This window comes from Centruroides vittatus, unplaced genomic scaffold (genome assembly GCF_030686945.1).
Source record: "Centruroides vittatus isolate TY-2023 unplaced genomic scaffold, ASM3068694v2 scaffold_2707, whole genome shotgun sequence".
NCBI lineage: Eukaryota > Metazoa > Arthropoda > Arachnida > Scorpiones > Buthidae > Centruroides > Centruroides vittatus.
The window spans coordinates 460862-487176 of record NW_027122692.1 but is presented as its reverse complement, the minus strand read 5'-3'; the positions used below and the strand labels follow the sequence as shown (position 1 = coordinate 487176).

General features: G+C 35.1%; 1 long non-coding RNA gene and 15 other non-coding genes across 16 annotated transcripts; 1 reads left to right on the top strand and 15 right to left on the bottom strand.

Annotated features, from left to right (window-relative positions):
- Positions 1–383: 383 nt before the first annotated feature.
- On the bottom strand, positions 384–456 carry TRNAK-CUU (transfer RNA lysine (anticodon CUU)). Its single transcript has one exon. It is a non-coding gene; the product is annotated as a tRNA-Lys (tRNA).
- A 398-nt stretch (positions 457–854) lies between these two features.
- Positions 855–927, bottom strand: TRNAK-UUU (transfer RNA lysine (anticodon UUU)). Its single transcript has one exon. It is a non-coding gene; the product is annotated as a tRNA-Lys (tRNA).
- A 2287-nt stretch (positions 928–3214) lies between these two features.
- Positions 3215–3296, bottom strand: TRNAS-AGA (transfer RNA serine (anticodon AGA)). The gene has a single exon. It is a non-coding gene; the product is annotated as a tRNA-Ser (tRNA).
- Positions 3297–3848: 552 nt separating this feature from the next.
- TRNAS-CGA (transfer RNA serine (anticodon CGA)) lies at positions 3849–3930 on the bottom strand. Its single transcript has one exon. It is a non-coding gene; the product is annotated as a tRNA-Ser (tRNA).
- Positions 3931–4945: 1015 nt separating this feature from the next.
- Positions 4946–5018, bottom strand: TRNAK-CUU (transfer RNA lysine (anticodon CUU)). Its single transcript has one exon. It is a non-coding gene; the product is annotated as a tRNA-Lys (tRNA).
- Positions 5019–5416: 398 nt separating this feature from the next.
- TRNAK-UUU (transfer RNA lysine (anticodon UUU)) lies at positions 5417–5489 on the bottom strand. Its single transcript has one exon. It is a non-coding gene; the product is annotated as a tRNA-Lys (tRNA).
- A 2287-nt stretch (positions 5490–7776) lies between these two features.
- On the bottom strand, positions 7777–7858 carry TRNAS-AGA (transfer RNA serine (anticodon AGA)). Its single transcript has one exon. It is a non-coding gene; the product is annotated as a tRNA-Ser (tRNA).
- Positions 7859–8410: 552 nt separating this feature from the next.
- Positions 8411–8492, bottom strand: TRNAS-CGA (transfer RNA serine (anticodon CGA)). Its single transcript has one exon. It is a non-coding gene; the product is annotated as a tRNA-Ser (tRNA).
- Positions 8493–9507: 1015 nt separating this feature from the next.
- Positions 9508–9580, bottom strand: TRNAK-CUU (transfer RNA lysine (anticodon CUU)). Its single transcript has one exon. It is a non-coding gene; the product is annotated as a tRNA-Lys (tRNA).
- A 398-nt stretch (positions 9581–9978) lies between these two features.
- On the bottom strand, positions 9979–10051 carry TRNAK-UUU (transfer RNA lysine (anticodon UUU)). The gene has a single exon. It is a non-coding gene; the product is annotated as a tRNA-Lys (tRNA).
- Positions 10052–12338: 2287 nt separating this feature from the next.
- On the bottom strand, positions 12339–12420 carry TRNAS-AGA (transfer RNA serine (anticodon AGA)). The gene has a single exon. It is a non-coding gene; the product is annotated as a tRNA-Ser (tRNA).
- Positions 12421–12972: 552 nt separating this feature from the next.
- On the bottom strand, positions 12973–13054 carry TRNAS-CGA (transfer RNA serine (anticodon CGA)). Its single transcript has one exon. It is a non-coding gene; the product is annotated as a tRNA-Ser (tRNA).
- A 1015-nt stretch (positions 13055–14069) lies between these two features.
- Positions 14070–14142, bottom strand: TRNAK-CUU (transfer RNA lysine (anticodon CUU)). Its single transcript has one exon. It is a non-coding gene; the product is annotated as a tRNA-Lys (tRNA).
- Positions 14143–14540: 398 nt separating this feature from the next.
- Positions 14541–14613, bottom strand: TRNAK-UUU (transfer RNA lysine (anticodon UUU)). The gene has a single exon. It is a non-coding gene; the product is annotated as a tRNA-Lys (tRNA).
- Positions 14614–16899: 2286 nt separating this feature from the next.
- On the bottom strand, positions 16900–16981 carry TRNAS-AGA (transfer RNA serine (anticodon AGA)). The gene has a single exon. It is a non-coding gene; the product is annotated as a tRNA-Ser (tRNA).
- A 6971-nt stretch (positions 16982–23952) lies between these two features.
- LOC136987800 (uncharacterized) lies at positions 23953–25204 on the top strand. Its single transcript, XR_010882678.1, has 3 exons — positions 23953–24050; positions 24805–24962; positions 25026–25204. It is a non-coding gene; the product is annotated as an uncharacterized lncRNA (long non-coding RNA).
- The last annotated feature ends 1111 nt before the right edge of the window (positions 25205–26315 follow it).

Sequence of the window (26315 nt, the reverse complement as noted above, 5' to 3'; positions counted from 1 at the left end):
GATGAATCGATCCATATTTCTAATTAATAATAATTATATGAAGAAATTCAAGACTATTTTTTACCTTCTATATATATTTCATTGTTTGTATATTTGTAATCTGTAACGGAATGTCTAGAACGCCCACTAGAAGCGTCCCTAGCGAAGATTTTCAGCTATTATTCAAATTAACAGTATAATTTATTTATTAACAGTATATTGTTATTTTTATTTGTAATATAAATTCATTATTCATACCACGGAACGACACCGCTGCTGCTAGAACGCCCACTGGCAAGCGTTACGGGCTATGTGGTACAATATTCTATAAATATAATCGTTAACAAAAGGAATTTGCTGAATGTCATTAATAATTCAGAATTCAGAACAACGCAAAAACGTCTCGCCCGATCGGGGGCTCGAACCCCGGACCGTTAGGTTAAGAGCCTAACGCTCTACCGACTGAGCTAACCGGGCTTATTCAACGTATCTTATTCTAACGACTTTTATTTTCTATTAGTGCAATATTTTGTTATTGTGCAGTACAACGCTCTCATCATCGTTCAATTTTCGAAGCGTATTTCAAAGACAGTGTTATCGAATTGCAATAAAAGGATTCGTCATCGAGAGAAAACTTTAATGTAATAATATCAACGCACATACATAGTCTGCCGAAAAAATCTGCTATTTGCTCTGCCTACATGCAATATCCAAGTCAGTGTCATTGCAAAATATGCGGTTGCAAGTTTCCAATCAAACCCGTTTTCTTTGCATATCCAGTTAAACCGGCATTCGTGAGTAAGTCTCTGGAAAATGCGATTCGATTTTAGCAATCCACAACCACGATCGGCAAAACGAAGAAAAAAAAAGCGAACCGCCCGAACAGGGACTCGAACCCTGGACCGTTAGGTTAAAAGCCTAACGCTCTACCGACTGAGCTATCCGGGCTCTTGTCTGCTAAGTCTGCTCCCGTCCTGATAACGCAACCGAGCATCATTGTTGACAAAAATATCTGCCATTAATAAATGTTCTAGCCTGCGAATTACCGATATCGCTCTTAAAAACATACCTTTCGCAATTGTCTCGAAATTTGCCGACGCCAGTACGCATCTAAACATTGCCGACCACTTTTGCCGTCTGCAATTTTCTACTAGATCCGAGTGCAAACGGAGTCTGTTTGTCTTCCAATCAGTGCCCGTAGTATATCATGCGGATGCGACGACGCCCGACGAAAAAGCGACTGCTGTACTCCAGATCGGTTTAGCATATTCGATCAGGTCGACAGCTGCTATACACTGATGCTGGTTTGCTTTCGCAACGGCACAAAAAAATCTTGGCCCTTTGCGGAACTGCTACCGTAAAGGGCCAAGTTTAGGGTTTAATACTGAATTGAATAATTCACATATTGCAAGATGAAAAATGGTTACATTAATTATTACATTCACTGGATTTAGTGACACAATATCAGAAACAATACTCACATGCTGCAAAACTCGAAATGTTTTCATCATACCGCAAAAATACAGAAGAGAAAGTAAACACGTCATTTCTACGTGGTAGGATCCAAAAGTTCGAGGACGGTTTATAGTTGCTTGCTTTGAATAGTTTAAATTATTGACACACTATCACCTTCAAAGTAATCCACTTGGTGGACGATACTCCGTTTTCCAGCTCTGGTACAGCTCGTGGAAGCTCTACTGTAAGCCTTCTTTTCAACTACACGTTTCCTGTCATGCTGATTTTACATCATTAGATAACTGAAAAGGTTTCCATATCTTTGAGTCATCACGTCCTTCATACTTTACTTTTTCTCATCATTAATTAACGACTCGTTTGTTACTAAGTAGAGGAAACATATTCGAAACGAATAGGCGTAATATTTTTATGTACAGATTGCTTTTCGTAATTGAATTTTATGAGGATTTCTTTACTATGTGAAAAACGTGTTTTTAAAATGTGCTGGCAGACCTCGGTTTAATGCGATTTCATTTTTCAATCGATTGTTTTACCACAAACGTCCAACTTATTAAAAGTATATTAGGCTCAGTAAATTTGATTTAATATAAATCGCTTACATTAATTTTTTCTTCACCCGTCATTTCTCTTAGAAACATTATTATAATCAGTTTTAAATTAACTAACCAAACCTATCAATTGTTATCTAAATTGAGCTTTCTCGAAAAATCATTGCCACTAATTGTTATATTCGGCTTAACAATGTCCAAAACTACGTAAATTTAAAAAAGTTCGTAGTCTCAACTTACCGATAAAATTACTGCAAATAATGAGTAACTGAAAAACCGCTTAAAATCAAAGACTTTAAATCGCACGACCAAAAATCTAATTGTTCGCAATAACAATAATCGCAACAAATTGTTAGAGTTTCATTGTTGCGTCGCCACGAAATTTAATGTGAAACGTTTGGAAATTTCAGCGAATTTCGTGATTTTCAGCCTCTCTGTCGGATTATCGCGAAACATTCCCTGCATATACATTCGTGTCAACAGCAATATAAATTCAAAAATGAAATATTCTGTTGTTTCGTGTCCGTATAAAAAAAAAATAAAAATTTCGATTTTATGATGATTTTCCGAACCGAAAAATGAATAGACTTCAAGTCTAGTAACATTCTTTTAATCTATATTGTTAAATTTACTGAGTGACCCTTTCTAATCTATGAATAACATTGAAATTTTGTCAAATTAAAATTACGAATTTTACAGTTAAATGCTTGTACGTGATAAAGACTAGAAAGCAAGTCACGCTTTTAAATATACAAAAGATAATGAGATTTACTGATTGACTAAACATCCGTTTTGAGAATGATTTGTTTTTGCATTTATGACGAAATCGAAACTTCTTTTTAGATGTGTTAAGCTATGGCTTAAACAGAAAAAAAGGGGAAGTACACGGCTAATAGGAAATATTTTATTCTCGTACTATCTAGAGTAAAAAAACGAAGAAAAATGCGAATATTGTAGTTTTAATTGTGATAGAACTATCGACATAAAAATTATTTCATTAAACAATAATTTGTTTCTTTTATTTGAAACACGGGTTTTTATATTTGGATACCTGAAATTTCAAATTAATTGATTTCTTCCAACTTATAATACGATGGTATTAAAAACAATGTTTGCAGCATTAAATATACTTTAATATACGGTTTGGCGAATATAAAATTTCTCCATTGACGTTTTAAAAAACGAAACAGATAAACAAAAATTACGGAAAACGCAGTCGACAGGATTCGAACCTGTGCGGGAAGATCCCAACGGATTTCTAGTCCGTCGCCTTAACCACTCGGCCACGACTGCGTAATGACACCGCTCCAATTACCCTATACATTTCTATCCACGCGTTCACTGAAATTGCCGCTTAAATGTATTTTCCAATCTTCGCGCGACAAGTTTTCCATCACATACGCTTGCAGAACGACAAGTTTGCGACTGCAGCTGCTCCTCCTCGAGACTGCGCGTACCACTCGAGTAACGATGACATTTGATCGCATTGTCATTCGAAACTGTCATCTAACTCTAGGTTTACAATACTTACGCTCAGAATTTCGGTTCTCGACTACACCGATGTCAAATGTTCATTTACTCAAACGGTCGACGGTGAGATATCAGGTAACATGGCGTCGCCACTTACGCGCGAGTGCACTTGAGATGGTCGCATAACTGTTGTTGACGATCTTCGCTGGTTTACCGTTTTAACTAAGCCACTATGAATGTTACTAAATAAAAAAAAAGAAAAAAAGAACAGACTGTGCGAAATTCCAACGCCTCAATATTTACTGTGTTACAACTTACGCTCGAGCTTGAAACAAATTACGTTACCCGGCAAAAAACGATACTAATTAACAAACACGCAATCGACAGGATTCGAACCTGTGCGGGAAGATCCCAACGGATTTCGAATCCGTCGCCTTAACCACTCGGCCACGACTGCTCTCTGTGCTTTCCTGGAAACCACGATTTCACGTAAGTTACGTTGCATTACTTTTCGTGCGAAAACAGCCCCGAATTTAATTCTTTCTCGACCGACGCTTTCCAAAGCAATTGCCGCGACATTTACACATTTCCTGTAAATGCAACGTTCGTTCATCTATATAGGTTTTTATTACAACACAAGTATATGAACCCTCGATTCGTAATTCATTCACAAATCGGATTTAATATAAAAAGACCAGAACGACAAACCACATATTGTCTCTCTTCTTTTTGCTTATTATTCTTATTTCGCACATCTACCGAAAACCGTAGTCGGCTAGCTTCGAACGTTTTTATGCATACGACTGCATCGGCAAATTATACAAGTACGAATAATTATTTTTAATTTACAATTACTTTTTGTTAATCATTTTGATCATGGACTCATAGCACGTATTCAGTTGAAAAAATGGAAGAGTTTGCAATTATTAGAATGAGTTTTACCTCACATATATACAAAAATGTAAAATGTTTCGTTTTTGTACGTAATAAGTTAAGGGATTTTCCAGAAATGAAAAAAAAATTTTGTGTATCTCAACATAATACTTATAGCACTGTTAATAATCATGCAATCGTCTACACAGTGAAAAAGATGAATCGATCCATATTTCTAATTAATAATAATTATATGAAGAAATTCAAGACTATTTTTTACCTTCTATATATATTTCATTGTTTGTATATTTGTAATCTGTAACGGAATGTCTAGAACGCCCACTAGAAGCGTCCCTAGCGAAGATTTTCAGCTATTATTCAAATTAACAGTATAATTTATTTATTAACAGTATATTGTTATTTTTATTTGTAATATAAATTCATTATTCATACCACGGAACGACACCGCTGCTGCTAGAACGCCCACTGGCAAGCGTTACGGGCTATGTGGTACAATATTCTATAAATATAATCGTTAACAAAAGGAATTTGCTGAATGTCATTAATAATTCAGAATTCAGAACAACGCAAAAACGTCTCGCCCGATCGGGGGCTCGAACCCCGGACCGTTAGGTTAAGAGCCTAACGCTCTACCGACTGAGCTAACCGGGCTTATTCAACGTATCTTATTCTAACGACTTTTATTTTCTATTAGTGCAATATTTTGTTATTGTGCAGTACAACGCTCTCATCATCGTTCAATTTTCGAAGCGTATTTCAAAGACAGTGTTATCGAATTGCAATAAAAGGATTCGTCATCGAGAGAAAACTTTAATGTAATAATATCAACGCACATACATAGTCTGCCGAAAAAATCTGCTATTTGCTCTGCCTACATGCAATATCCAAGTCAGTGTCATTGCAAAATATGCGGTTGCAAGTTTCCAATCAAACCCGTTTTCTTTGCATATCCAGTTAAACCGGCATTCGTGAGTAAGTCTCTGGAAAATGCGATTCGATTTTAGCAATCCACAACCACGATCGGCAAAACGAAGAAAAAAAAAGCGAACCGCCCGAACAGGGACTCGAACCCTGGACCGTTAGGTTAAAAGCCTAACGCTCTACCGACTGAGCTATCCGGGCTCTTGTCTGCTAAGTCTGCTCCCGTCCTGATAACGCAACCGAGCATCATTGTTGACAAAAATATCTGCCATTAATAAATGTTCTAGCCTGCGAATTACCGATATCGCTCTTAAAAACATACCTTTCGCAATTGTCTCGAAATTTGCCGACGCCAGTACGCATCTAAACATTGCCGACCACTTTTGCCGTCTGCAATTTTCTACTAGATCCGAGTGCAAACGGAGTCTGTTTGTCTTCCAATCAGTGCCCGTAGTATATCATGCGGATGCGACGACGCCCGACGAAAAAGCGACTGCTGTACTCCAGATCGGTTTAGCATATTCGATCAGGTCGACAGCTGCTATACACTGATGCTGGTTTGCTTTCGCAACGGCACAAAAAAATCTTGGCCCTTTGCGGAACTGCTACCGTAAAGGGCCAAGTTTAGGGTTTAATACTGAATTGAATAATTCACATATTGCAAGATGAAAAATGGTTACATTAATTATTACATTCACTGGATTTAGTGACACAATATCAGAAACAATACTCACATGCTGCAAAACTCGAAATGTTTTCATCATACCGCAAAAATACAGAAGAGAAAGTAAACACGTCATTTCTACGTGGTAGGATCCAAAAGTTCGAGGACGGTTTATAGTTGCTTGCTTTGAATAGTTTAAATTATTGACACACTATCACCTTCAAAGTAATCCACTTGGTGGACGATACTCCGTTTTCCAGCTCTGGTACAGCTCGTGGAAGCTCTACTGTAAGCCTTCTTTTCAACTACACGTTTCCTGTCATGCTGATTTTACATCATTAGATAACTGAAAAGGTTTCCATATCTTTGAGTCATCACGTCCTTCATACTTTACTTTTTCTCATCATTAATTAACGACTCGTTTGTTACTAAGTAGAGGAAACATATTCGAAACGAATAGGCGTAATATTTTTATGTACAGATTGCTTTTCGTAATTGAATTTTATGAGGATTTCTTTACTATGTGAAAAACGTGTTTTTAAAATGTGCTGGCAGACCTCGGTTTAATGCGATTTCATTTTTCAATCGATTGTTTTACCACAAACGTCCAACTTATTAAAAGTATATTAGGCTCAGTAAATTTGATTTAATATAAATCGCTTACATTAATTTTTTCTTCACCCGTCATTTCTCTTAGAAACATTATTATAATCAGTTTTAAATTAACTAACCAAACCTATCAATTGTTATCTAAATTGAGCTTTCTCGAAAAATCATTGCCACTAATTGTTATATTCGGCTTAACAATGTCCAAAACTACGTAAATTTAAAAAAGTTCGTAGTCTCAACTTACCGATAAAATTACTGCAAATAATGAGTAACTGAAAAACCGCTTAAAATCAAAGACTTTAAATCGCACGACCAAAAATCTAATTGTTCGCAATAACAATAATCGCAACAAATTGTTAGAGTTTCATTGTTGCGTCGCCACGAAATTTAATGTGAAACGTTTGGAAATTTCAGCGAATTTCGTGATTTTCAGCCTCTCTGTCGGATTATCGCGAAACATTCCCTGCATATACATTCGTGTCAACAGCAATATAAATTCAAAAATGAAATATTCTGTTGTTTCGTGTCCGTATAAAAAAAAAATAAAAATTTCGATTTTATGATGATTTTCCGAACCGAAAAATGAATAGACTTCAAGTCTAGTAACATTCTTTTAATCTATATTGTTAAATTTACTGAGTGACCCTTTCTAATCTATGAATAACATTGAAATTTTGTCAAATTAAAATTACGAATTTTACAGTTAAATGCTTGTACGTGATAAAGACTAGAAAGCAAGTCACGCTTTTAAATATACAAAAGATAATGAGATTTACTGATTGACTAAACATCCGTTTTGAGAATGATTTGTTTTTGCATTTATGACGAAATCGAAACTTCTTTTTAGATGTGTTAAGCTATGGCTTAAACAGAAAAAAAGGGGAAGTACACGGCTAATAGGAAATATTTTATTCTCGTACTATCTAGAGTAAAAAAACGAAGAAAAATGCGAATATTGTAGTTTTAATTGTGATAGAACTATCGACATAAAAATTATTTCATTAAACAATAATTTGTTTCTTTTATTTGAAACACGGGTTTTTATATTTGGATACCTGAAATTTCAAATTAATTGATTTCTTCCAACTTATAATACGATGGTATTAAAAACAATGTTTGCAGCATTAAATATACTTTAATATACGGTTTGGCGAATATAAAATTTCTCCATTGACGTTTTAAAAAACGAAACAGATAAACAAAAATTACGGAAAACGCAGTCGACAGGATTCGAACCTGTGCGGGAAGATCCCAACGGATTTCTAGTCCGTCGCCTTAACCACTCGGCCACGACTGCGTAATGACACCGCTCCAATTACCCTATACATTTCTATCCACGCGTTCACTGAAATTGCCGCTTAAATGTATTTTCCAATCTTCGCGCGACAAGTTTTCCATCACATACGCTTGCAGAACGACAAGTTTGCGACTGCAGCTGCTCCTCCTCGAGACTGCGCGTACCACTCGAGTAACGATGACATTTGATCGCATTGTCATTCGAAACTGTCATCTAACTCTAGGTTTACAATACTTACGCTCAGAATTTCGGTTCTCGACTACACCGATGTCAAATGTTCATTTACTCAAACGGTCGACGGTGAGATATCAGGTAACATGGCGTCGCCACTTACGCGCGAGTGCACTTGAGATGGTCGCATAACTGTTGTTGACGATCTTCGCTGGTTTACCGTTTTAACTAAGCCACTATGAATGTTACTAAATAAAAAAAAAGAAAAAAAGAACAGACTGTGCGAAATTCCAACGCCTCAATATTTACTGTGTTACAACTTACGCTCGAGCTTGAAACAAATTACGTTACCCGGCAAAAAACGATACTAATTAACAAACACGCAATCGACAGGATTCGAACCTGTGCGGGAAGATCCCAACGGATTTCGAATCCGTCGCCTTAACCACTCGGCCACGACTGCTCTCTGTGCTTTCCTGGAAACCACGATTTCACGTAAGTTACGTTGCATTACTTTTCGTGCGAAAACAGCCCCGAATTTAATTCTTTCTCGACCGACGCTTTCCAAAGCAATTGCCGCGACATTTACACATTTCCTGTAAATGCAACGTTCGTTCATCTATATAGGTTTTTATTACAACACAAGTATATGAACCCTCGATTCGTAATTCATTCACAAATCGGATTTAATATAAAAAGACCAGAACGACAAACCACATATTGTCTCTCTTCTTTTTGCTTATTATTCTTATTTCGCACATCTACCGAAAACCGTAGTCGGCTAGCTTCGAACGTTTTTATGCATACGACTGCATCGGCAAATTATACAAGTACGAATAATTATTTTTAATTTACAATTACTTTTTGTTAATCATTTTGATCATGGACTCATAGCACGTATTCAGTTGAAAAAATGGAAGAGTTTGCAATTATTAGAATGAGTTTTACCTCACATATATACAAAAATGTAAAATGTTTCGTTTTTGTACGTAATAAGTTAAGGGATTTTCCAGAAATGAAAAAAAAATTTTGTGTATCTCAACATAATACTTATAGCACTGTTAATAATCATGCAATCGTCTACACAGTGAAAAAGATGAATCGATCCATATTTCTAATTAATAATAATTATATGAAGAAATTCAAGACTATTTTTTACCTTCTATATATATTTCATTGTTTGTATATTTGTAATCTGTAACGGAATGTCTAGAACGCCCACTAGAAGCGTCCCTAGCGAAGATTTTCAGCTATTATTCAAATTAACAGTATAATTTATTTATTAACAGTATATTGTTATTTTTATTTGTAATATAAATTCATTATTCATACCACGGAACGACACCGCTGCTGCTAGAACGCCCACTGGCAAGCGTTACGGGCTATGTGGTACAATATTCTATAAATATAATCGTTAACAAAAGGAATTTGCTGAATGTCATTAATAATTCAGAATTCAGAACAACGCAAAAACGTCTCGCCCGATCGGGGGCTCGAACCCCGGACCGTTAGGTTAAGAGCCTAACGCTCTACCGACTGAGCTAACCGGGCTTATTCAACGTATCTTATTCTAACGACTTTTATTTTCTATTAGTGCAATATTTTGTTATTGTGCAGTACAACGCTCTCATCATCGTTCAATTTTCGAAGCGTATTTCAAAGACAGTGTTATCGAATTGCAATAAAAGGATTCGTCATCGAGAGAAAACTTTAATGTAATAATATCAACGCACATACATAGTCTGCCGAAAAAATCTGCTATTTGCTCTGCCTACATGCAATATCCAAGTCAGTGTCATTGCAAAATATGCGGTTGCAAGTTTCCAATCAAACCCGTTTTCTTTGCATATCCAGTTAAACCGGCATTCGTGAGTAAGTCTCTGGAAAATGCGATTCGATTTTAGCAATCCACAACCACGATCGGCAAAACGAAGAAAAAAAAAGCGAACCGCCCGAACAGGGACTCGAACCCTGGACCGTTAGGTTAAAAGCCTAACGCTCTACCGACTGAGCTATCCGGGCTCTTGTCTGCTAAGTCTGCTCCCGTCCTGATAACGCAACCGAGCATCATTGTTGACAAAAATATCTGCCATTAATAAATGTTCTAGCCTGCGAATTACCGATATCGCTCTTAAAAACATACCTTTCGCAATTGTCTCGAAATTTGCCGACGCCAGTACGCATCTAAACATTGCCGACCACTTTTGCCGTCTGCAATTTTCTACTAGATCCGAGTGCAAACGGAGTCTGTTTGTCTTCCAATCAGTGCCCGTAGTATATCATGCGGATGCGACGACGCCCGACGAAAAAGCGACTGCTGTACTCCAGATCGGTTTAGCATATTCGATCAGGTCGACAGCTGCTATACACTGATGCTGGTTTGCTTTCGCAACGGCACAAAAAAATCTTGGCCCTTTGCGGAACTGCTACCGTAAAGGGCCAAGTTTAGGGTTTAATACTGAATTGAATAATTCACATATTGCAAGATGAAAAATGGTTACATTAATTATTACATTCACTGGATTTAGTGACACAATATCAGAAACAATACTCACATGCTGCAAAACTCGAAATGTTTTCATCATACCGCAAAAATACAGAAGAGAAAGTAAACACGTCATTTCTACGTGGTAGGATCCAAAAGTTCGAGGACGGTTTATAGTTGCTTGCTTTGAATAGTTTAAATTATTGACACACTATCACCTTCAAAGTAATCCACTTGGTGGACGATACTCCGTTTTCCAGCTCTGGTACAGCTCGTGGAAGCTCTACTGTAAGCCTTCTTTTCAACTACACGTTTCCTGTCATGCTGATTTTACATCATTAGATAACTGAAAAGGTTTCCATATCTTTGAGTCATCACGTCCTTCATACTTTACTTTTTCTCATCATTAATTAACGACTCGTTTGTTACTAAGTAGAGGAAACATATTCGAAACGAATAGGCGTAATATTTTTATGTACAGATTGCTTTTCGTAATTGAATTTTATGAGGATTTCTTTACTATGTGAAAAACGTGTTTTTAAAATGTGCTGGCAGACCTCGGTTTAATGCGATTTCATTTTTCAATCGATTGTTTTACCACAAACGTCCAACTTATTAAAAGTATATTAGGCTCAGTAAATTTGATTTAATATAAATCGCTTACATTAATTTTTTCTTCACCCGTCATTTCTCTTAGAAACATTATTATAATCAGTTTTAAATTAACTAACCAAACCTATCAATTGTTATCTAAATTGAGCTTTCTCGAAAAATCATTGCCACTAATTGTTATATTCGGCTTAACAATGTCCAAAACTACGTAAATTTAAAAAAGTTCGTAGTCTCAACTTACCGATAAAATTACTGCAAATAATGAGTAACTGAAAAACCGCTTAAAATCAAAGACTTTAAATCGCACGACCAAAAATCTAATTGTTCGCAATAACAATAATCGCAACAAATTGTTAGAGTTTCATTGTTGCGTCGCCACGAAATTTAATGTGAAACGTTTGGAAATTTCAGCGAATTTCGTGATTTTCAGCCTCTCTGTCGGATTATCGCGAAACATTCCCTGCATATACATTCGTGTCAACAGCAATATAAATTCAAAAATGAAATATTCTGTTGTTTCGTGTCCGTATAAAAAAAAAATAAAAATTTCGATTTTATGATGATTTTCCGAACCGAAAAATGAATAGACTTCAAGTCTAGTAACATTCTTTTAATCTATATTGTTAAATTTACTGAGTGACCCTTTCTAATCTATGAATAACATTGAAATTTTGTCAAATTAAAATTACGAATTTTACAGTTAAATGCTTGTACGTGATAAAGACTAGAAAGCAAGTCACGCTTTTAAATATACAAAAGATAATGAGATTTACTGATTGACTAAACATCCGTTTTGAGAATGATTTGTTTTTGCATTTATGACGAAATCGAAACTTCTTTTTAGATGTGTTAAGCTATGGCTTAAACAGAAAAAAAGGGGAAGTACACGGCTAATAGGAAATATTTTATTCTCGTACTATCTAGAGTAAAAAAACGAAGAAAAATGCGAATATTGTAGTTTTAATTGTGATAGAACTATCGACATAAAAATTATTTCATTAAACAATAATTTGTTTCTTTTATTTGAAACACGGGTTTTTATATTTGGATACCTGAAATTTCAAATTAATTGATTTCTTCCAACTTATAATACGATGGTATTAAAAACAATGTTTGCAGCATTAAATATACTTTAATATACGGTTTGGCGAATATAAAATTTCTCCATTGACGTTTTAAAAAACGAAACAGATAAACAAAAATTACGGAAAACGCAGTCGACAGGATTCGAACCTGTGCGGGAAGATCCCAACGGATTTCTAGTCCGTCGCCTTAACCACTCGGCCACGACTGCGTAATGACACCGCTCCAATTACCCTATACATTTCTATCCACGCGTTCACTGAAATTGCCGCTTAAATGTATTTTCCAATCTTCGCGCGACAAGTTTTCCATCACATACGCTTGCAGAACGACAAGTTTGCGACTGCAGCTGCTCCTCCTCGAGACTGCGCGTACCACTCGAGTAACGATGACATTTGATCGCATTGTCATTCGAAACTGTCATCTAACTCTAGGTTTACAATACTTACGCTCAGAATTTCGGTTCTCGACTACACCGATGTCAAATGTTCATTTACTCAAACGGTCGACGGTGAGATATCAGGTAACATGGCGTCGCCACTTACGCGCGAGTGCACTTGAGATGGTCGCATAACTGTTGTTGACGATCTTCGCTGGTTTACCGTTTTAACTAAGCCACTATGAATGTTACTAAATAAAAAAAAAGAAAAAAAGAACAGACTGTGCGAAATTCCAACGCCTCAATATTTACTGTGTTACAACTTACGCTCGAGCTTGAAACAAATTACGTTACCCGGCAAAAAACGATACTAATTAACAAACACGCAATCGACAGGATTCGAACCTGTGCGGGAAGATCCCAACGGATTTCGAATCCGTCGCCTTAACCACTCGGCCACGACTGCTCTCTGTGCTTTCCTGGAAACCACGATTTCACGTAAGTTACGTTGCATTACTTTTCGTGCGAAAACAGCCCCGAATTTAATTCTTTCTCGACCGACGCTTTCCAAAGCAATTGCCGCGACATTTACACATTTCCTGTAAATGCAACGTTCGTTCATCTATATAGGTTTTTATTACAACACAAGTATATGAACCCTCGATTCGTAATTCATTCACAAATCGGATTTAATATAAAAAGACCAGAACGACAAACCACATATTGTCTCTCTTCTTTTTGCTTATTATTCTTATTTCGCACATCTACCGAAAACCGTAGTCGGCTAGCTTCGAACGTTTTTATGCATACGACTGCATCGGCAAATTATACAAGTACGAATAATTATTTTTAATTTACAATTACTTTTTGTTAATCATTTTGATCATGGACTCATAGCACGTATTCAGTTGAAAAAATGGAAGAGTTTGCAATTATTAGAATGAGTTTTACCTCACATATATACAAAAATGTAAAATGTTTCGTTTTTGTACGTAATAAGTTAAGGGATTTTCCAGAAATGAAAAAAAAATTTTGTGTATCTCAACATAATACTTATAGCACTGTTAATAATCATGCAATCGTCTACACAGTGAAAAAGATGAATCGATCCATATTTCTAATTAATAATAATTATATGAAGAAATTCAAGACTATTTTTTACCTTCTATATATATTTCATTGTTTGTATATTTGTAATCTGTAACGGAATGTCTAGAACGCCCACTAGAAGCGTCCCTAGCGAAGATTTTCAGCTATTATTCAAATTAACAGTATAATTTATTTATTAACAGTATATTGTTATTTTTATTTGTAATATAAATTCATTATTCATACCACGGAACGACACCGCTGCTGCTAGAACGCCCACTGGCAAGCGTTACGGGCTATGTGGTACAATATTCTATAAATATAATCGTTAACAAAAGGAATTTGCTGAATGTCATTAATAATTCAGAATTCAGAACAACGCAAAAACGTCTCGCCCGATCGGGGGCTCGAACCCCGGACCGTTAGGTTAAGAGCCTAACGCTCTACCGACTGAGCTAACCGGGCTTATTCAACGTATCTTATTCTAACGACTTTTATTTTCTATTAGTGCAATATTTTGTTATTGTGCAGTACAACGCTCTCATCATCGTTCAATTTTCGAAGCGTATTTCAAAGACAGTGTTATCGAATTGCAATAAAAGGATTCGTCATCGAGAGAAAACTTTAATGTAATAATATCAACGCACATACATAGTCTGCCGAAAAAATCTGCTATTTGCTCTGCCTACATGCAATATCCAAGTCAGTGTCATTGCAAAATATGCGGTTGCAAGTTTCCAATCAAACCCGTTTTCTTTGCATATCCAGTTAAACCGGCATTCGTGAGTAAGTCTCTGGAAAATGCGATTCGATTTTAGCAATCCACAACCACGATCGGCAAAACGAAGAAAAAAAAAGCGAACCGCCCGAACAGGGACTCGAACCCTGGACCGTTAGGTTAAAAGCCTAACGCTCTACCGACTGAGCTATCCGGGCTCTTGTCTGCTAAGTCTGCTCCCGTCCTGATAACGCAACCGAGCATCATTGTTGACAAAAATATCTGCCATTAATAAATGTTCTAGCCTGCGAATTACCGATATCGCTCTTAAAAACATACCTTTCGCAATTGTCTCGAAATTTGCCGACGCCAGTACGCATCTAAACATTGCCGACCACTTTTGCCGTCTGCAATTTTCTACTAGATCCGAGTGCAAACGGAGTCTGTTTGTCTTCCAATCAGTGCCCGTAGTATATCATGCGGATGCGACGACGCCCGACGAAAAAGCGACTGCTGTACTCCAGATCGGTTTAGCATATTCGATCAGGTCGACAGCTGCTATACACTGATGCTGGTTTGCTTTCGCAACGGCACAAAAAAATCTTGGCCCTTTGCGGAACTGCTACCGTAAAGGGCCAAGTTTAGGGTTTAATACTGAATTGAATAATTCACATATTGCAAGATGAAAAATGGTTACATTAATTATTACATTCACTGGATTTAGTGACACAATATCAGAAACAATACTCACATGCTGCAAAACTCGAAATGTTTTCATCATACCGCAAAAATACAGAAGAGAAAGTAAACACGTCATTTCTACGTGGTAGGATCCAAAAGTTCGAGGACGGTTTATAGTTGCTTGCTTTGAATAGTTTAAATTATTGACACACTATCACCTTCAAAGTAATCCACTTGGTGGACGATACTCCGTTTTCCAGCTCTGGTACAGCTCGTGGAAGCTCTACTGTAAGCCTTCTTTTCAACTACACGTTTCCTGTCATGCTGATTTTACATCATTAGATAACTGAAAAGGTTTCCATATCTTTGAGTCATCACGTCCTTCATACTTTACTTTTTCTCATCATTAATTAACGACTCGTTTGTTACTAAGTAGAGGAAACATATTCGAAACGAATAGGCGTAATATTTTTATGTACAGATTGCTTTTCGTAATTGAATTTTATGAGGATTTCTTTACTATGTGAAAAACGTGTTTTTAAAATGTGCTGGCAGACCTCGGTTTAATGCGATTTCATTTTTCAATCGATTGTTTTACCACAAACGTCCAACTTATTAAAAGTATATTAGGCTCAGTAAATTTGATTTAATATAAATCGCTTACATTAATTTTTTCTTCACCCGTCATTTCTCTTAGAAACATTATTATAATCAGTTTTAAATTAACTAACCAAACCTATCAATTGTTATCTAAATTGAGCTTTCTCGAAAAATCATTGCCACTAATTGTTATATTCGGCTTAACAATGTCCAAAACTACGTAAATTTAAAAAAGTTCGTAGTCTCAACTTACCGATAAAATTACTGCAAATAATGAGTAACTGAAAAACCGCTTAAAATCAAAGACTTTAAATCGCACGACCAAAAATCTAATTGTTCGCAATAACAATAATCGCAACAAATTGTTAGAGTTTCATTGTTGCGTCGCCACGAAATTTAATGTGAAACGTTTGGAAATTTCAGCGAATTTCGTGATTTTCAGCCTCTCTGTCGGATTATCGCGAAACATTCCCTGCATATACATTCGTGTCAACAGCAATATAAATTCAAAAATGAAATATTCTGTTGTTTCGTGTCCGTATAAAAAAAAATAAAAATTTCGATTCTATGATGATTTTCCGAACCGAAAAATGAATAGACTTCAAGTCTAGTAACATTCTTTTAATCTATGTTGTTAAATTTACTGAGTGACTCTTTCTAATCTATGAATAAAATTGAAATTTTGTTAAATTAAGGTGCCCGAATTTTACAATTAAATGCTTGTACGTGATAAAGACTAGAGAGCGAGTTACGCTCTGAAATATACAAAAGGTAATTAGATTTACTGTGTGACTAAACATTTCTTTTGAGGATGAATTATTTTTGCATCTATGACAAAGTCGAAACTTTATTTTTAGATGTGTTAAGCTATGGCTTAAGCAAAAAAAAGTACACAGCTAATATGAAATATTTTATTTTTCTAATATATGGAGTAAAAAAACTAAGAAAAACGCGAATATTGTAGTCTTAATTGTGACAGAACGATCGACATAAAAATCGTTTAATTAAACAATAATTTGTTTGTTTTTTTTATTTGAAACCCGTGTTTTTATATTTGGATACCAGAAATTTCAAATTAATTGATTTCTTTTAACTTTTAAAACGATGGTATTAAAAACAATGTTTGCAGCATTAAATATACTTTAATATACGGTTCCGCGAATATAAAGATTCTTCGTTAACGTTTTATAAAAAGGAAACAGATAAACAAAAATTACGGAAAACGCAGTCGACAGGATTCGAACCTGTGCGGGAAGATTTCAACGGATTTCTAGTTCGTCGCCTTAACCACTCGGCCACGACTGCGTAATGATACCGATCCAATTACCTTATACATCTGTATTTCCGCGGTCACTGCAATCGCCGCTCAAATGTATTTTCCAATCTTCGCGCGACAAGTTCTTTATCACATACGCTTGCAGAACGACAAGTTTGCAACTGCAGCTGCTCCTCCTCGAGACTGCGCGTACCACTCGAGTAACGATGACATTTGATCGCATTGTCATCCGAAATTGTCATCTAACTCTAGGTTCACATTTGCCACGCTCAGTATTTCGGTTCTCGACTACACCAATGTCAAATGTTCATTTACTCAAACGGTCGACGGTAAGTTACGTCTCATTATTTTTTGTGCGAAAACAGTTCGGAATTTAATTTTTTTTTTGACCGACGCTATTTAAAGGAATTACCGCATATACACATTTTTGTAAATGCAGCGTTCGTTTATCTATATAGGTTTTTCGTATAACACTTCACACATGTTTGCCCATACAAAAAAAATTAATAGTAACGTGATGTTTACGTAGCAAAAGAAAATTACTATTGTAGATTCAGTAGAGAATGTTAAATAATAATACAAGTTTACAAATAGTATAGTTACAATTGTACATGTTGAACTGATAACAATGCATACAATACCGAAAATTTCAATGTCAGTAAGTTAATGGATCGTTTTGTCATGGGTGTTGCCGATATTTAAGAATTTAATTTTATTTTTTTTATATGAATGTATTGAAAGAAATGAAAGACCACAGCGTATGTACAAGAATATCATCATCATGTATATCTGGTGTTTGGGGGAAATGCTGATGAAGCTATTGTACATAAAATCAATTTTGAATATTATCATGGTTAGCAGGAATGTGTTGAAAACGAAGATAGTTTGTATGAAAATTTCGTAAAGTTTGTAGAAATTTGATTTATTATGGATTTTGTAAACCTGATGCCAAAAATTTGAGTGGCCGAATCGACAATTGTAAAGGAGTTAAAGTAATTTTATTTCTCCAGTCTTTTAGCTAGCATTTTCCTTGTTTTTATGCAAACTGACGTTTACATATTCAAATTTTTCGAGTATTTAGGAAAATATTTTTTAAAAGTATAATACCATAGAACTTCCGGTTACCTGTAAAAGGAGACCATTTTCAATATGTTCGTTTTGGCTGCTGTTCAGAGTTTTGACTGTATAAAACACTGGCGAAACAGTTAATTGGACACGTTAATTGTAGAGAGAAACATGTATATCACCTGTTCTTATTAAATCATGTGGATAGAAATACAATATTTATGATTATCTCTGGTTTCAATCGTTTTTATTTTATGGGATGAAATGGAATTAGGCAACACAACATATGGACGATCTGCCAAGAGAACACTTTCAAATCCTGAATTGTCCCTATTTAAGTGCTAGACACATAAAGAAACTTCGCAAACTCTATGTGACTATCAGGTTGGCCAGGCCCAAACTTTCAACCAACTACTAGTGTTGAATGATTTTATCCACACAGCCAGTGAAGGATCATTTTATTTGACTCCCTGATTAAGAACTTTTTAAGGACAGGGTAAAAAGCTAAATAGACGTGTTTCTTCAACAATAAGCATTTTTTTTATTGTTTAAACGTTCGGAAACTAAAGTTTATAATGTTCCAGATAAGCAGAAGCAAGTAAATTTATGATATAGAAAGTAAGAAACAGAACAGACAAAGAATTCTGGAATTATGTAAAGTTCATCAACAAGTTTAATACATTTCCAACTATCGCACTTAATGGCTTCGGTAATAACTTACCGCTTATAATTCTTGATTTTTTAATATTTTAATTTCAGATCACAAAATTCTTTACAATAGCAACACAAGAACTCGGCGCTTGAAGCACAATTACTAAATTGTCTCAGAAATCATTAGATACTTTAGCACAGAAGAAATTGTTATTGATATAACATGTGTCTACGATGACGAATTTCAACGGTGTTATGGTTGAGCAAATGTTTCTAATTGCTAATTGCTTGTAACATAGCAACTTTGAAGTCTGACCTAGACATTCCTTTCAAAATCATAAATTCAATCACCCACTATGAAATGACACAAGACATTGAATTTATGAGATTTACCATGAGATAGTGATATAACAATTTGATAAATTATTTAAATTATTTTAATGTCATAATAAATTAATTGATTGATGTAGTAGCTAAACAAAGGCTGTTTGTTTAGCTATTATAATTATTGATTATTTATGAATGTTCGTGAAGGTTGCTTCCTCATGTTTTACTTAATATCTTCATTACATCAGATCAATTAAGCTAATGGACAATATTTAAAGATTTCTCAAATGGTTTCAGGAAAATGAATAAAGCTCATAATTAGTATGGAAATACAGTTCAATTTTCATGTTGCTTTTATTTTCTTCGCACGATCCGTGAAGACCCTCCTCGTTGCAACCCGAATAAACTTGATTAGACCTTAATTAATTAATTTTTATAAATCGTCGCTTAACAATGATTCACTTAATGGTTGCAAAACTTCAAATTCACAAGTTCTAGTTTTATGTTTGATGGTTTCACTTTCCCGGCTCTGTTATATAACAAAGGGAAAGTATGGTAATCTGTCAAAAATGACCCCGAAGATTTTTACATTTTTGGATTTGGAACCTTGAAACGTGGAGAAATAAAACTGGGGGTTTTCTGTATGTGTAAATGTGTGAGGAGTGCACGATTTTGTTCATCCTCTTTGAAGCTTGATAACTTCTTTGTCTTTTGTCGGTAATTTCTGAATTTTTGCTGGAAGGTTTGTTTATTAGGAGGATTCATGCTATTAAATTTTGGTGTTAAAGGTCAAAGGGGTGGAGAGATAAAAGGGTCAGGCTTAAGGACGAATTTACACGTTATTAGCATTTACAATTTTTTTTATATAAAACCCATCCCTTCCGTCAAAATTAAGCTTTTTATCATTTTATAATAATTAAAAATATGGTCAATGTTACCTATGGTTCTAAGATGGTGGCTCGTCTGATTCCAGCAAGGAAATAGTGGGACGCATGTTCTAACCTAACCTAACCTATTCTAATAAATTTGTTGGTAATAATTATTGTAATTTGTTAGAATAGGTTAGGTTAGAACGTGCGTCCCCACTGTTTCCCTTCTTCTATTTGCTAGAATCAGAGACAAGCCGCTATCTTGGAACCATAGGTGGCATTAACCAAAAATATAAAAGGTTTTTAATAATAAAATATTATAACAGATGGTGTTACACATACAGTTTTAAATGTTGCTGTGAAAGTTGCTGGATTTTTTGAACAGTAGTTAAATTTAAGTAATTTACAGTATATCCATATAATGATACCCTTCATGTAATTGGAATGTCTGAAACCCTTAAGAATACTGCATAAAATGTATATATTAGTGAATTAAGACACGCTCCTCAGACCACTTGTGAAAAAATTTTGGGTTGTTTGTATTTGGTCGCCTTATTGTTTAAAAAAAATTATAGTATGTTGTGTAAAAGCATTAGAGTTGTCCGAACACCATAATCATGTTAAATCGGTTATTTTAACAACAATTGCATTTTCAAACCGCCTGAGCAAAAGATAAAATTGCTTCTTCTTCCAACTAACCGTTTGGCATACGTGACAGTAGGGTACAGTACATAGAGTTGACATATTTTTCGGAAGTTTTCTAAAATATATCAAAAATTGCTAAATTCCTTTCTGCCACTGTCCCAATTAAGTGAAAAATTGTCTCAATTAAGCATTTAAATTATGTATTAATTTATTAATTTGGTTTCCATTCTTTGAGATTTGGCCCAATAAAGCGGCTGCCCCAATTAATTGGTGGCCCAATTAAATAGAATTGACTATATTTCAGTACAAAAATGTAATCAAAAAGTTCACACCTTAAAAAAAAAAAAGAGTCTGCATATTCTCGTTAATATAGCTAGGTAACGTAATGCCATCTAGTGGGGATGAGGGACATAAATCTGGTTCCTTTTTCTTAGAACTCAGATAACTTTTCCATAGTTAGACCGAAATTCACCAAACTCTGGATAAACATCAAGCAATTGCATGGCTTTATATTCAAAATACAGCACCAAAAAATATTAAAATACTTTTTTATTATTAAGTGTCAAAGTGGCGAAAGTTGACACGTTCATTTTTCAGTATATCTTTACTCAGAGGGAATTATATTTTTCAAAAGATAATTTATGCACACGCCAGTGTACAACTGAGCATTCTGACACCAAACTCATAAAAATCTAACGTGGGAACGTGTTTCAAAAACTCGGACAAAAAGTGAAAATGTTACTCAAGTAGCCTGTGCTTCCCTGTGGCAAGAAAAAAGTCTTACAGCACTGTGAAGCGTTTTGAACATGTGACTAATGAAAATAGATTGCACATTGAACAAATGTCGTAGTTAAAAATCTTTTGCGTGTTTTCATTTTGTGTTTCTTGTTTTTCATGCGCCATTTTTTCACCTAGTGGTAAAAATTCAACTATTTTTTTTTGCATTTTCCTTTTCTCCATGGTCCATATAACATATATACCAAGTTTCATCGAAATACGTTCACGAGAACGGGCTGTGGACAGGTCTGAGTAGGGCAACTTTAATTAGAACCACCCTGTATCAGGATTCCTGACACTAGTTAACAATTTCAAATGTGGGTCTATTGTTGTTTTAGCGTCTCTGAGTGTTAGTAGAGATGTTTTGTAGGATACGATAATGGAAGTAGGCTTGATTAATTAACTACATAAAAACAATTATATTTATTTATACAAAGAAAAATAATAAATATTACAAAATAACATTCTTGATTAATTAATATCAAAATAACACCATATAAGTTCCAAATTTCGATACAAAGATAATGCAATTACTTAATCTATCCAATCTTAAAGTTTACATTTATTCGTGTCCAGAGAGTTTTACAATTATTTCATTCGTTACCTGGGAATGTAGTGCGAGAACACTTTCTTTCGATTGAGTAGACTTCTTGTCTCATTCATCTTTTATGGGATCGATGTATCAAAACGTAAGGCAAGACAACAAGGAATTTCTTAACAAAGTTAAATAGGGCACAGCTAGCGACGTGAGATTCGTGACAAAAACCCGGCAAATAGGTGACGTCCATCTTTTATACCAAAATTAGTGGACCAATGAGGGGCATCAACCGGGGTATCAACGGGGTATTTAGGCGTTTCTCTCACGCCTAAAACTTTCATTTTAGAAGGAACGCTTCTCTTTTCCTGTGAAGCAGAGAAAGTGACCCATGGGTAGATTTACTTATTTCTAAAGTGAACAATAATTTTAAACAAAATCAAATTGAAATTCTTTATTTATTTGTACTATTGACCAGTACACGGAAAAATTCTCCTCCAATCTTTTCTGACATACGAAGGCTAAAAAAATTCCAAGACTCTAATCCATTTATTTAAAACGGAATGACAGTTGGAGTTAAAAAAGTAAAGGACAAAACAGGTTAGCTTTGAGAGAAAAAACAATTTTTTTTTTATTTAATTTACTCCATACTCAACTCTAAATGCATTTCGCCTCTATCGGCCACCTCAGGTAGGGTCTCTCACGAACAAAATGTAGTACAAGTTAGCCATCAGTGATAAACACACAATTCTCATCGCGTTTACAGTTTTTATGTGTGATTAGACCTTTCCAGCATTCCGCGGGTATCACGCCATTATTTAAATTCATTACATTATTTTGCATAATAATTGCAAAATGTTTCTTAAATTTTCTTTTCACGACATTTTTTTCTATATAAAATTTTTATATTATTAATATCAATATGACAATTATTCGCGTAACACTGTAAAAACACTGGTTAGGTGTCAACTTTGAACCAGATGTTCCCATAATCTCACTTGTGGTTTCCTTTTCGTTTCTCCAACGTAGAAACTTCGTATTCCGCATGTACATTGAAGTCTATAAATCACTCCTTCCTCCTCTAATAATTCTTTTTCTTATAAGATCTTGTCATTGTCAGTCCAAATAACCTGTTTTTTTTAATCGGAGCTAATTTAATTGAACTATTACAAAAAGTTTTTTGGTATTTTTCAAAAAGGCCTTCAATATATGGAAAAGAAACATACTTATTGATTTCCTGTTTTTTCCTTACTAACGTTCTTTACTAACGTTGTTTTAATAAACAACGTTACCTTATTTTTACCTCCCCTGAAAAAAATCCTGACTACGCCCTTGTGGACTAGTCTACAGGAGCCCTTAGAAAGACGGAAAAGACATTGGGCCCATTGCCTGGTAATGCGGCGTTAATGGATAAGCGAACCGATGATGTAGCCCGTTTCATTTAAAACGGAATACGTCATCGCTGTGTTTACCCAGAAGAATTAAAGTTTCTTTACCGAGCAATGCACCCATTGTGTTAATAACAGTAGGAAAAATCATCAGGATCTCGGATGAAGATATAGCGGAGTGGTCTTGGGGAATTCTACCTCCAAGGATTGGCAATGAAATGGCAATTAATGGGCGAAGGATCCACTAATTGACATTTCCATTGATATTTATCACACAACTCATTATTCAGTATTCAAAACAATCTTAATTGAACTTGTTTTTCGGTTATTTCACTCAGAGTATATTTGTAAAGTCGAACGAGTTAAATGAGAATGGCGTCATTGTTACTGATATTCTCTGGATATTTTGAACGATTCCTTCACGGCAAAATGCCCGTTTAATACTAAACATTTGCCAACGATATTTAGGAAGTCATTTTGTTATAAGGAATCGTTCAAGATGTTTAGCGAAAGCTTCGGTAACGATGACGTCATCCTCGTTTATACGTGGTATTCCCAAGTGGATAGAAGAATAGTGCACACTTTTACGCCATTCTGACACCATTGTTATACATTTTACAATAGGAAAGAGTAAAGTAACGTCAAATTGATGTAGTTAGGACTTTTACACACAGCATTTGTGAATATGCAAAGTAATGTTGAACGTCACGCTATAAATTCACTATGGTGTCACGAATTGTTGCTCGTAGTGAAAATGGATTGGGAAAGAGAAATTTCTAACCGTTTACTTAAAATAGGGGTGTACTTTCTTTGTTTCGTAATCGGTTTCCAACCATATAAGGTAAGAATTTTACTTTATGTCAACCTTAAAGTTCTTGCATTGAATATCGAAAATTTGCATAAACGAAAGATTTTGGAGCATTGCTTCGTTAAAGTAAATTGAAGTTATGGTTAATGTTACCTATGGTTCCAAAATGGCGGCTCGTCTTTGATTCCAGCAAATAGAAGAAAGGAAACAGTGGGGACACATGTTCTAATCTAACCTGACCTATTCTAATAAATTACCATAATTATTACCAACAAAATTATTAGAATAGGTTAGGTTAGGTTAGAATGTGCGTTCCCACTGTTTCCTTTTATTTGCTGGAATTGGAGACGAGCCGCCATTTTGGAACCATAGGTAACATTAACCGAAGTTATTGATGATGATATGGGATAAGATAACAGAAACACTGGTGATGCCAAGTCCCCTGTGTTTGCGTTGCGTTGCGTGTTCAAGTCTTCCAGGAAGACTTTCTATAGGAAATTGGCTTTCTTTATACGTTATACACGCGAAGAAAACACTCCACGTGGCTTGTCTTTAAATCAGGTGTGAGCCCAACATCATTTCACAGGCTTTATCCATTCAGCTACAAGTGGACTCGCGTTATTGGAAATCCATGGTGGAGGAGTTGCGCGTAACGCGTGTTTAATACACGAGAAACGACGTAACGCGTCACTTTATTCTCTCTAGCAAAGAAGATTATTGGTACTCGAACTTATAACTTACGTTACAACTTTCACAAGAAAACTTATCAATATGCAAATTTTCACAGGTGTCTGCCTTGGCGATGCTCCTGTTCTACGTTCCTCATTTCAACGGTTTAATCGATGTCGGTGAAGTTCGATTAATCGAAGCAGGCCTCTTGTATTTTTATATAGTAATTATGTTTCTTGCCTCCTTTTCCATATCCACGCAGATCCAGAGGCTCATGTAAGTAGGCTACGTGTTGAACGTGATCTTTACACCTTTTTTGAATTTTTTGCTTTTTTTCAGGGATACTTACTATTACACACCAGATTTAAATAACATCTTTGACCCACTAACTGCCATTTGGTTGCTGGTACAAATCATCTACTTCGACTTGACGATTTTTCTGTTTGAAGAACTCTTCCTAGCATCACGATATGTGAACTTGGTGTTAAATTTTGTCACTAGATTAATTACCTAAATTTTAATGAAATTTATATATTTTAGACGAGCTGAAGGCTAAATTTTTAAAATTTTATCTAAATTATCTTTAATATGGGACTATGTAACGCTTATCGTAAAGTATTTTACTACGTTTTTCTGACGAACTGTTCTATTTTTAACAACTTTTTATTCTTTTCTGTTGTATATTTTAAATAAAATAATTATTTTTCATGAAAATTTCGTGTCGATTGTTATTATTAAGCCTGAAAATGGATGAGCAAGATCGTACCCTCCTACATACACACTAACATCCATACATTACCAACTTCCTCCTTTTAAAATATTTCATTAATACAATACAATGAAATATTTGCATATTTCGTGAATCTCGCATGTTAAACACAGTGGTAGCTCGTACTTCGAACGTTCCAGAATTCGAACACTAAATTCGATTCAAAGTGCAAACGCCACTACGAATTTTAGTTTCACTGCTACCCACCTATAGTTTGAACGTAGTCGATAAATTATTACATGTGACCACGGTTGGTGCGGAAAAATGGTTAGTTACTTAATTCTTGAGAGTTTCTTTTTACAAGTATATTTATTTTAGAATACAGTATTGCATTAATATAGAAATAGACAAATCGTCTCGTGAATCGAGGTTTAATGTTGCATATCTCAATCAGTTTTATGATTATAATTTGTGGACATTTTTATTTGATTCCGGGGAGGAAAGTGCTCCGTTTTTCCTTTCTTTGCCCTACCAATTAACTGTGGCACCAAGTGGAAAGTAACGAGAAAAGAAAATTTTATTAAATCCAGTTTATGAGTGAAATTACGTATACATTCCTTTATATTTCTTGTACACCCAAATGCACACGACATTGGCATTTTCGTTCTATATTCACTTTATTCGAAATAAGTCCTAACACTCATTATGCTGACCACGTGTTGACAGTCACCTTGTCTACACACTATCGTGTCACTCTTTAGATGGCATGAATAAATCTCATTAAGCCAACTCTTTTGAACATAAGAACTTACATCCATTCTAATTGAAACTGTCCGCATGGAGTTTTCCTGGTTTACTTCTCCTGTCTGACACCTAAATGGGTATCAGTTTCCCATAGAAAGCCTTCTCACGTGACATCA